We start from the raw sequence: 9121 nt of genomic DNA, 5'->3' as shown, positions 1-9121 counted from the left end.
TTTTGAATGCATAACTTTATGTTTTTAAGTCTAAAATATTCAGTATCCCTGGCAGAGAAAGGTAGAGATACTGTACATGGAGTACTACTTAGCCATAAAACTGGTGATATAGTATCTTTTTTAACAAGCTGAATGGATCTGGAGACCTTTCTTCTATATGAAGTATCACAGTGGAAAAAGAAACACCACATTCACTCAGTACTAAGTTGAAACTAGTCCATCAACATGTGCACATATGGATGTAAAACTCCAGAGAAGTCAAGCAGGTTGGGGAGCAGGGACTGGGTACACACCCAAGGTTACAGTGTACACTAGCTCAGTGAGGGGTCCACTTACAACATTGACTCAAACTACACAAAAGAAAATTATGGATCCGTAACATGTGTGGCCCAGTAATATTCTGAAATAAAATAAATAAATATAAAAAGACAAGCCTTTTACAAGAAAGAAAACAAGTAAAAATAAAAGATAGAAATTTTAAATATAGTATTTTATTATTTATTTATTTTGAGACAGGGTCTCAAGCTATTGTCCATAAAGTGCTGTGGTGTCACAGCTCACAGCAACCTCAAACTCTTGGGCTTAAGCAATTCTCTTGCCTCAGCCTCCCACATAGCTGGGACTACAGGCATCAGCCGCAATGCCCGGCTATTTTTAAGTTGTAGTTGTCATTGTTGTTTGGTGGGCCCAGGCTAGATTTGAACAAGCCATGTCTGGCATATGTGTCTGGTGCCCTAGCTCTTTAAACTACAGGCGCCGAGCCTAAATGTAGTATTTTAAATATAGCTTTTTGCTTCTTAGAAAAAAACAAGTCAGGAGAAAAATAAAACCCATTGAAAAGTTGTAAATAATGAAATAAAAAATATATACTCCAGATAAATGGAAAGCCAATATAGCCACTAATGATTTTGATACTTTAGTCAAAGATACTCTTCTCAAAAATGCATAATAGGCAGAGATTTTTGAAAAATTTAAAATGGGAATAATTTATGTTTTATATAAATTATTTCAGAGAGTAGGAAAAAGGAAAAGTTCCCTTATTATCCCCATTTTATGATACTGATAAAAACTTAATCAAATTTGATAAGAATAGTGTAGAAAATAAAAATTATGGGTGAATTCCAAGGTTTTCCTTGCTATGATTAGCTACCTGGTAATCTGATCAATACCTTCAATATTTTTCTCTGTTAATAATAGGGAAAAAATACCTAGGCCACTGGACAAGATTTAGAGGAGCTAAAGGACTTTAAGTTTTACACACACATTCTTTTATCAGACTATGGTATGAAGTAATACAGATGGTGAACGATAGCTCCAGCGAGTATTTCAGCATTTGTCAGATTACACTCTCTAAAAGGTCAAGTAAATAACCATAATCACCTTGGAAACTCCTGCCTTTAGTGCTTACAACATGGCTATCTTTGAAGAAGGTGCTTGGTACTGCTTCAATTCTACAATTGAAAGGAAGTTTGTAAATTCTACAGCACTTAAATTCTAGAAGGTGCTTGAGCTTTACAATTTGATACTAATTTTACAGCCATATTTTCAGGTTATAAATTGTTATCTCCAATGTGCTAAAATTCAGCTTTGGCAACAATTATTTATGGTTTCACTTTTTTAATACACCAGGGCCTAGGGGGTGGGGATACAAAATGATGACCCTGAAGTAGGGTGATGTTCTAAGCCTTATCCTGGCCCATCCCTACTCCCATGGCCCATGCACTTTCACCTCGGATATGAGCACTGTGAAATTTCTTCAGTTAGCATTAATATGTAGCCAATGAGTTTTTTGAGCAGTCACACTTTCTGAACTTTGTAGTAAAAAGTAGTGAAATAGCTTCACTTTCAAATACAATATAATTGTTCTGCATATGACAATCCAATTTTCCTAGTACCACTTATTGAATAGGGCATCCTTTCCACAGGGTCTGTTTCATCAAGGATCACTTGGTTGTTGGTATATGCCTTTATTTCTGGGTTTCCCTATTGTGCTCCATTGATTTGTGTGTCTGTTCTTCTGTCAATACTGTGCTGTTTGGGTTACTATTGCCTTTAGTGTAACTCCAGACCAGGTAACATGATGTCTCCAATTTTGTCCTTTTTGCTTAGGATTGCTTGAGCTATTCAGAAGTTTTTTTTGTACCATATGAATTTTAGGATTGTTTTTCTAGTTCTGTGAAAAATGATATTGGTATTTTAATAGGAATTGCACTGAATCTGTTCATTGCTTTGGGCAGTATGAACATTTTAGTAATATTGATTTTTCTAATCCAAGAGCATGGGATACTTTTCTGTTTGTTTATGTGGTCTAGAATTATCTGAAGTCAATCATCACTGCATACAAAAATTAACTCAAGATGGATTAAAGATTTAAATACAAGGCCTGAAGCCATAAAAATTAAAACAAAAAAAACCTAGGGAAAAATTTTGTGGATATTGGCATAGGCAAAGAATTTATGACTAATATCCCAAAAGTAAATGCAACAAAAACAAAAATAAACAGATGGGACTTAATTAAACTACAAACATCTACAGAGCAAAAGAAATAATAAAAAGGGTACGTAGACAACATACTGAATGGAAGAAAACATTCACAAACTACGCACTAGACAAAGGACTAATATCCAGAATCTACAAGGAACTCAAACTCAGTAAGGAAAAACGAACAACAAAAAAACCAAATAACTCCATAAAAAAGTGGGCAAAAGGTATGAATAAACACTTTGAACAAAAGATATATAAATGGCAAAAAAAGACATGAAATCAACCCAAGCGTCCACCAACTGATGACTGGATAAAGAAAATGTACACTTACATACTGTGTACACCATGGAATACACTTAACCACAGTAAAGAATGAAATCGTATCTTTTGCAGCAACTTAGATAGACCTGGAGGCCATTATCCTAAGTAACCCAGGAACAGAAGTGCATGTTCTCACTTATAACTATGGGCATGCGTGATTATGCCAAATGGATAATAGACATGGAAGACTGCAAAGGTGAGAGGGTAAGAAGGGGATGAGGGACAAAAACTACCTATTGGGTACCATGTGCACTACTCAGATGATGCGTACACTAAAAATCCAGACCTCATCACTATAGAATATCCATGCATCAAAATTGCACTTATATCCCCTAAGGAAATTGAAATTAAAAATAAGAATAAAATATAATTGTGTCCTGCTCCCAAGAGGGTGTCATGCAACATGACTGCCCCTCTCCTCGCTTCCTCATTCCCCTACCCTCACCATGTATTAGGTCCTCTACTGCCCTCACATTAGAATTGAGTACATTGGATTCTTGTTTCTTCATTATAACAAATGCAATCAGCGTAACCTAATTCTTTGTACCCTCAATGAATCCCAAACAATTATTTAAAATAAATAAATAATAAAGACAAAAAAATTCCAAAAACAAATGTTTACAATAAGAATATAAAGGAATGGATAATGAACTACTTACAAGTAGAAATTCATCTGAGCCAACAGCAACAATTAGACATGACTCAATAGCAATGTACTGTCATAAATATATTGAGAAAATAAAGAAGAATTCTTTTTGTGTTGAGCACTACTAAATACTCTTAAACATGTTTTTAAATTTATAAATTCAACTTTTATGTATCTGTAAACAAGGATACAATATAGTATACTTTAGCTGAATTATAAATTTTCCATTCAAAGGGGTCAAGGATGAAACTGAAATTAGTGATATTTTATTATATGAATAATAAAAGTGGCATAACCACGAGACTATAATTAGACCAAAATTCTTATCTCCCCTTTTTGTAAAATATTCACGAACAGATAGGCCTTGTATTCAGACAGAACTGTGCTGCCCCTGAGTGACCATAGATGGTCTCTTCACTTCTCTGATCTTTGGGGAACTCACCTGTTACGTGGGGGAATACCTATCTTGTACGCCTAGGGTAGAAGGTTTGAGATAATGTAAACTTCCTGGTATGTGAAAAGCATTCAGTAAGTGGAAACAAGTATTATTGTTGACTAATAATCAGGAACCGAATAACACACACACAGGACATGAGTGCAGTCTTAAAATTTATATGCTTAGTGAACGGTGGAGAGATGAAGAATGAGAATTAAATGAAAAGTGAACAACACAAAAAATAACTCCTAATTTATAATCATAAAATGGGCACACAATTTATAGAAAACACAATAAATGTAGAAAGAGTAAGTGTGACCCAGAGTAAAATATTAATTCTCAGCTCAAATGAATTGGCAAATGTGATTTAAAGTCACCATTATTTAAAAGTCAGGTAGAGACCCCAGGGAACTGAATCAGCACAGCTATAAACATTTCAGAAATGGGTTTTTTAAGAGAAATTGTTGATAAGACTCTTTTGCCTATGATCATAGAACCAAGTGTCCTTGCAATGGACTTTAAGACATTCTTTTATCGCATAAACAATCCCTAGATCTTATAAAGGACTTTTTTTATTTTCTTTTTTTGCTGATGCTTTTGATTCCCAAAGGATTATTGAGAGCATTTTATTGAGGGCTCCAAGGCAGTATGTGGAAAGCAGACATTTTTTTCTCAAGCTTCATTATGTTCACAAAAATATTAATATAAATCAACTTGAAAAATACCCTTTTAGCAAAGGTGAGGGCCACTGAAAGTTTTGAAAATAAATTGAGTCTATAATGAAAAGTAGGATTTCATAGAGCAGAGCTGTTAGTATCTTCAGTGGGAGGGTAAGTTCACTTTCTAATGTTTGCATCAGAACCCCAACTGCATCTTTCTGTAATTCATTGCATCTTCAGAATTGCCAGTTGTGAATTATGTGGTTTTGTAGAGTTTAACACCAGAGCTTTGACCTTCACTGATGTGATGGATTTGGTACAACAATATGTTAGATATATACTAGAGACCTTGGTGAGGATTCAGCTGCATGAAAGTTAATTAGAGGAAGTGCACAGATGCTCATGTGAAAGCATTGGAAGGCTTTCCTATAAAGTAATGACAGAACAGTGTGGATGGTCCAGTCAAGAAGATGGTGATAAGATTCCCGTTATAGGCAGCTTTTTCATATAAGCAAAATATCATGAGATTGAATAACATTCAAATGTTAAAAATAGTGTTTAGGTGAAATGATATAACAATTGGAGAAGGAATTGGGAATAGGTACAAATTAAATATTCACCATATTGATGTTGTATATTGGGTACTTGAGGTTTACTGTCCTATTTTATGTATATCTTAATTATTCTTTAAAGGTTTTGGATATGTGAAGCACAATAAAAAAAAAAGTATGCATGTATATATATATGTATATTCAAACAGAGCTTTCTTTTTAGTTCTAGAACATATCTAGTCTATCACTGGTCAAACGGAGTTGAAGATTAAGGTAAGTAATGTTATCTAGAGAAGTCTGGAGAACTCTAGCCACATCATTTAAAATCAATTGGCCTTGGCCAAGCATGGTGGCTCGCTCCTGCAATCCTAGTACTCTGAGGGGCAAAGGCAGGTAGAGCTCAGGAGTTTGAGACCAGCCTGAACAAGAGTGAGACTGCCATCTCTACTAAAAATAGAAAAAACTAGCCAGGTGTTGTGGCAGGTGCCTGTAGACCCAGCAACTTGGGAGGCTAAGGCAAGAGGATCACTTGAGCCCAAGAGTCTGAGGGTGCTGTGCTGTGAGCTATGATGATGCCATGGCCCTCTACCCACAATGACAGAACGAGAGAGAGATTCTGTCTCAAAAATAATAATAATAATAATAATGATAATAAATTGGCCTTAATGTTAACTAAACCAAACTTTCACCTCTAAATTCTGAAAATTTAAAATTTTGGTTTTGTTAGATTGTGCTACTAAATTTTCAATTCAGCTGCAAGTAAAATTCTTCCTTTTGGAAGAGCCTTTTGGAATGCCTCTATTTATACCTCTATAATGCCAAACTGTAAATTAGTTGAAATTCTTTTATTAATTACAAATTGTTAGTTCACATAATTATTTAACTTAGACAATTTTGTGATTAGCACAGTTAAAACCTCTTTTTAGTTCCCAAATTCAGTATCTCAATGATTCTAATGAACTAAAATATAAACCAATCTATAAAGTGATCTTAGACTCAAGTGTCCTGAAGGCACACATCACATAGTGAAGGAGATAAAAACAAATACACCTTACACATTTAAATGTAAGCAGTGATATTTAACAAAGTGCTAAGTGCGATATAATCAATTGCCAGATTATAAAGGACAGTTGACACATCCAGTGTAGACAATTAATATGTTCATTGACTGTGTGTCAGCTCTCTTTATGATTTTCCTCATTGAATCCTTATAATTAACCTAATAACAATGATAGTGCCATTATTTTCCTTTTGCCCAACAAAATTAAATCCTAGGAGTGTAATTGGCTTTCCCTCAGCTGCTTAACTGACAAGTACAGAGAGTTGTGCAACCTCTAGGTATATGGGGGGTATGTGGGTGTCTGTGTGTATGTGTGGCATATAGGGGTCCTGGGGAGACAGCCACAAACAGATGAAATATAAAATGCAGCATTCAGTGACAATGACCATGTCTTTTTATGAAATGCCACTCTTACAATTCAGCCTTCCTTTAAGGCTCTCAGATAGATCTTCTCAACTGACACTAGTTTCACAATTTGACATTAGAAAACTGAGTCCCAGACAGTGTTAGAGGCTGTAAATTGGAAAGAAGAATCTCCGGGGAAAGTAAAGTGAAAGTTCAAGCTCAACCTTAAAGAACAGCTGAACTTCGCGAGAAGAGATGGCCTTTCTTCCTCACATTAACACATTTTAAATGACAGAGTCAGGCATGTATTAAACACCCTCTCTAACACTAATGTTGGATAAGTGGCAAATGTAAAAGCCATATCGAATAAAATGAAAAAGTTTACAATTCTTGGCCAAGTGGAGTAAATTTTTAATCAGAGTAAATTTTTATACTTACTCTTGAAAACTTTAATGGACAAGTCATAATCATTCTTTTTTTGCATCAAGAAATTATTAAAGGAAAAGGGGAATTTTAATTATTGCAAAATTAGGAAACCTAATAACTTTTGAGTGACTTTCTGTCCATTTAACATCATGTAGGGCTTTTAGGCATTATCCTACTGAAAAAATCTTACAGGCAGACTCAAGTAGAAATACAGTTTCTGGCTTGAGTTTTACTTAACATTTATGAAGCTCTACAAGCATTCCTGCATTATCATAAGAAATTTGTTTGGGGAGGAAAGTGATACTGTGGAAAGTTGAAGAAGATACTAAGTAATGCTTAACCCTTAAACAGCCACCATGTTGCATAACTCACTTGGAATTTATACTGTTTTCTTTGTATACTCCAAGCAGTGATCGTCATGATACACACTAAGACAAGTTGCTTAATTTCTCTTGTAACTTGCTGTTAGTTTAGATGAATGATAAGTATCTTTCAGAGTTGCTTGAGAAGTAAGTGAAATAAAATATAAATTAGGTAGCATAGTGCTTCACACTGAGAATATGCCTCCAAACACTAGTTTCTTTTCTCTCTGACCATGTCTACAGAATGTGTGAAGAACTCTTACTATTTTTGCCACCAGGTGCAATTCAAACAGCGTAGAATGTTTGGTTCGTTTCAGCCACTGGAGCTCAGCCAGTCACTAGACTATCTTTGACTAAAATTAGTAATGAAAAGGTTCTGTTCCTTCATAGCAAAGGTTACCTTTCCATTAAAAAGATAATATGCTTTTAGGTAATCATATCACTTCTACTTAAAGCAGCACACTTATTCAAACATCCTTTATTTTCTTAATTTATCTCATTAGAAGTCTGCTTTATCTAAAGGGTGGCTATATTAGACAATAGGGAACTATCCAGAATGCAGTGTCTTTGATATTTCTGACCTAAATAAATATTTGACAGGTTGGCATATGTGTTACTATCAGAATCCTGAGTACTTCCTTAAATGCCATCAAAACAAGTAGTATGGACCTTCATGATTTTATGTATGAATTTTTTTCACTGTTATTATGGGCCAAACACAGTTAGTAAAATAGCAATCTTGTGACTATTGCCTGCTTTAGAAAATTACTTTTTGTCTTATACTTGCATTTTTAATTTTTAAAATGAACCCGGGCATTTCACTATTAAAGGGATATAAGTTGATAATATCAAGTAATAGATAACTTTAGATACTCCAATGGAGTAGGAATTGATTATGAAATACATTATGTATGTTTATTTGATAATACCTTAAAATTGAGTTGAAACTTTTACTTGAGCCATGATTGATAAATGTCTAATTACTTGTACCTAAAATCAAACCAAAGCACTATATTAAAGAGAATGAAAAATATTAGTAACCCTGAAAATACCCTGAAATTTGTTTATTTAATCATACCTTAGTTTATAATTTCAAAATCACAGCTATAACTACAATTTTATTGATCACTCAGTTTCTTGTCAATCCACGGGAGCTAGAATGTAAGTCTCCTTGGTATGCAATCTTTCTTCTTCCCAGAAAGACCCGTCACTTCTGTAGAAAGTTCATCCTGACTGTTCACTTTGTTGTGAAGTTGTAAAGCACTTTCCTGGTTGGAGGACTTTCAAAAGTCTTTCAGTGAGGGAGGTCTTATCTTTCAGCAAGGGGTGTGAAACCACTTTTGCAGCCTAGAGGTTTCAGGGAATCAGGGGATTCAAGATTTTCAAGGGAACCTTAGCCAAGTATCTTCTATCTCAAGTCACAGAAGCATATATTATCAGAGCTGTGATTAGCATAGGAAAATTTGCCTAAACTGAGAATAGATTTGCCTCTTTTATAATCAAATCCCATGTCTTGCTTACAGCTGTCTTCTCTCTGGCTTCAGGAGAGATGTTCTAGTCTCTTTAAATATTGCAAAGCAGACTCAATTTTCATACTTTGCTTTAAACTCGTGATTGATATATCCAGACTAGGACCAAACACACCATAGATAAATGTCTAGGGTAATCAATAAAACAATAATAAGAGGAAAATAGAATCTGAAAAAAAAAAGCAGTCATTCTAAAAGGCAGGATAAGTAAAAAAGAAACTTGAGAAATGCTATGTAAACAGAAATGAGAAAATACAGTGTCAAAAATAAACTGAATATGTACAAAATTGTAACAAATATAA

The sequence above is a fragment of the Nycticebus coucang genome, chromosome 1 (genome assembly GCF_027406575.1).
Source record: "Nycticebus coucang isolate mNycCou1 chromosome 1, mNycCou1.pri, whole genome shotgun sequence".
Taxonomy (NCBI): domain Eukaryota; kingdom Metazoa; phylum Chordata; class Mammalia; order Primates; family Lorisidae; genus Nycticebus; species Nycticebus coucang.
Note: the sequence above shows the minus strand (reverse complement) of the source record.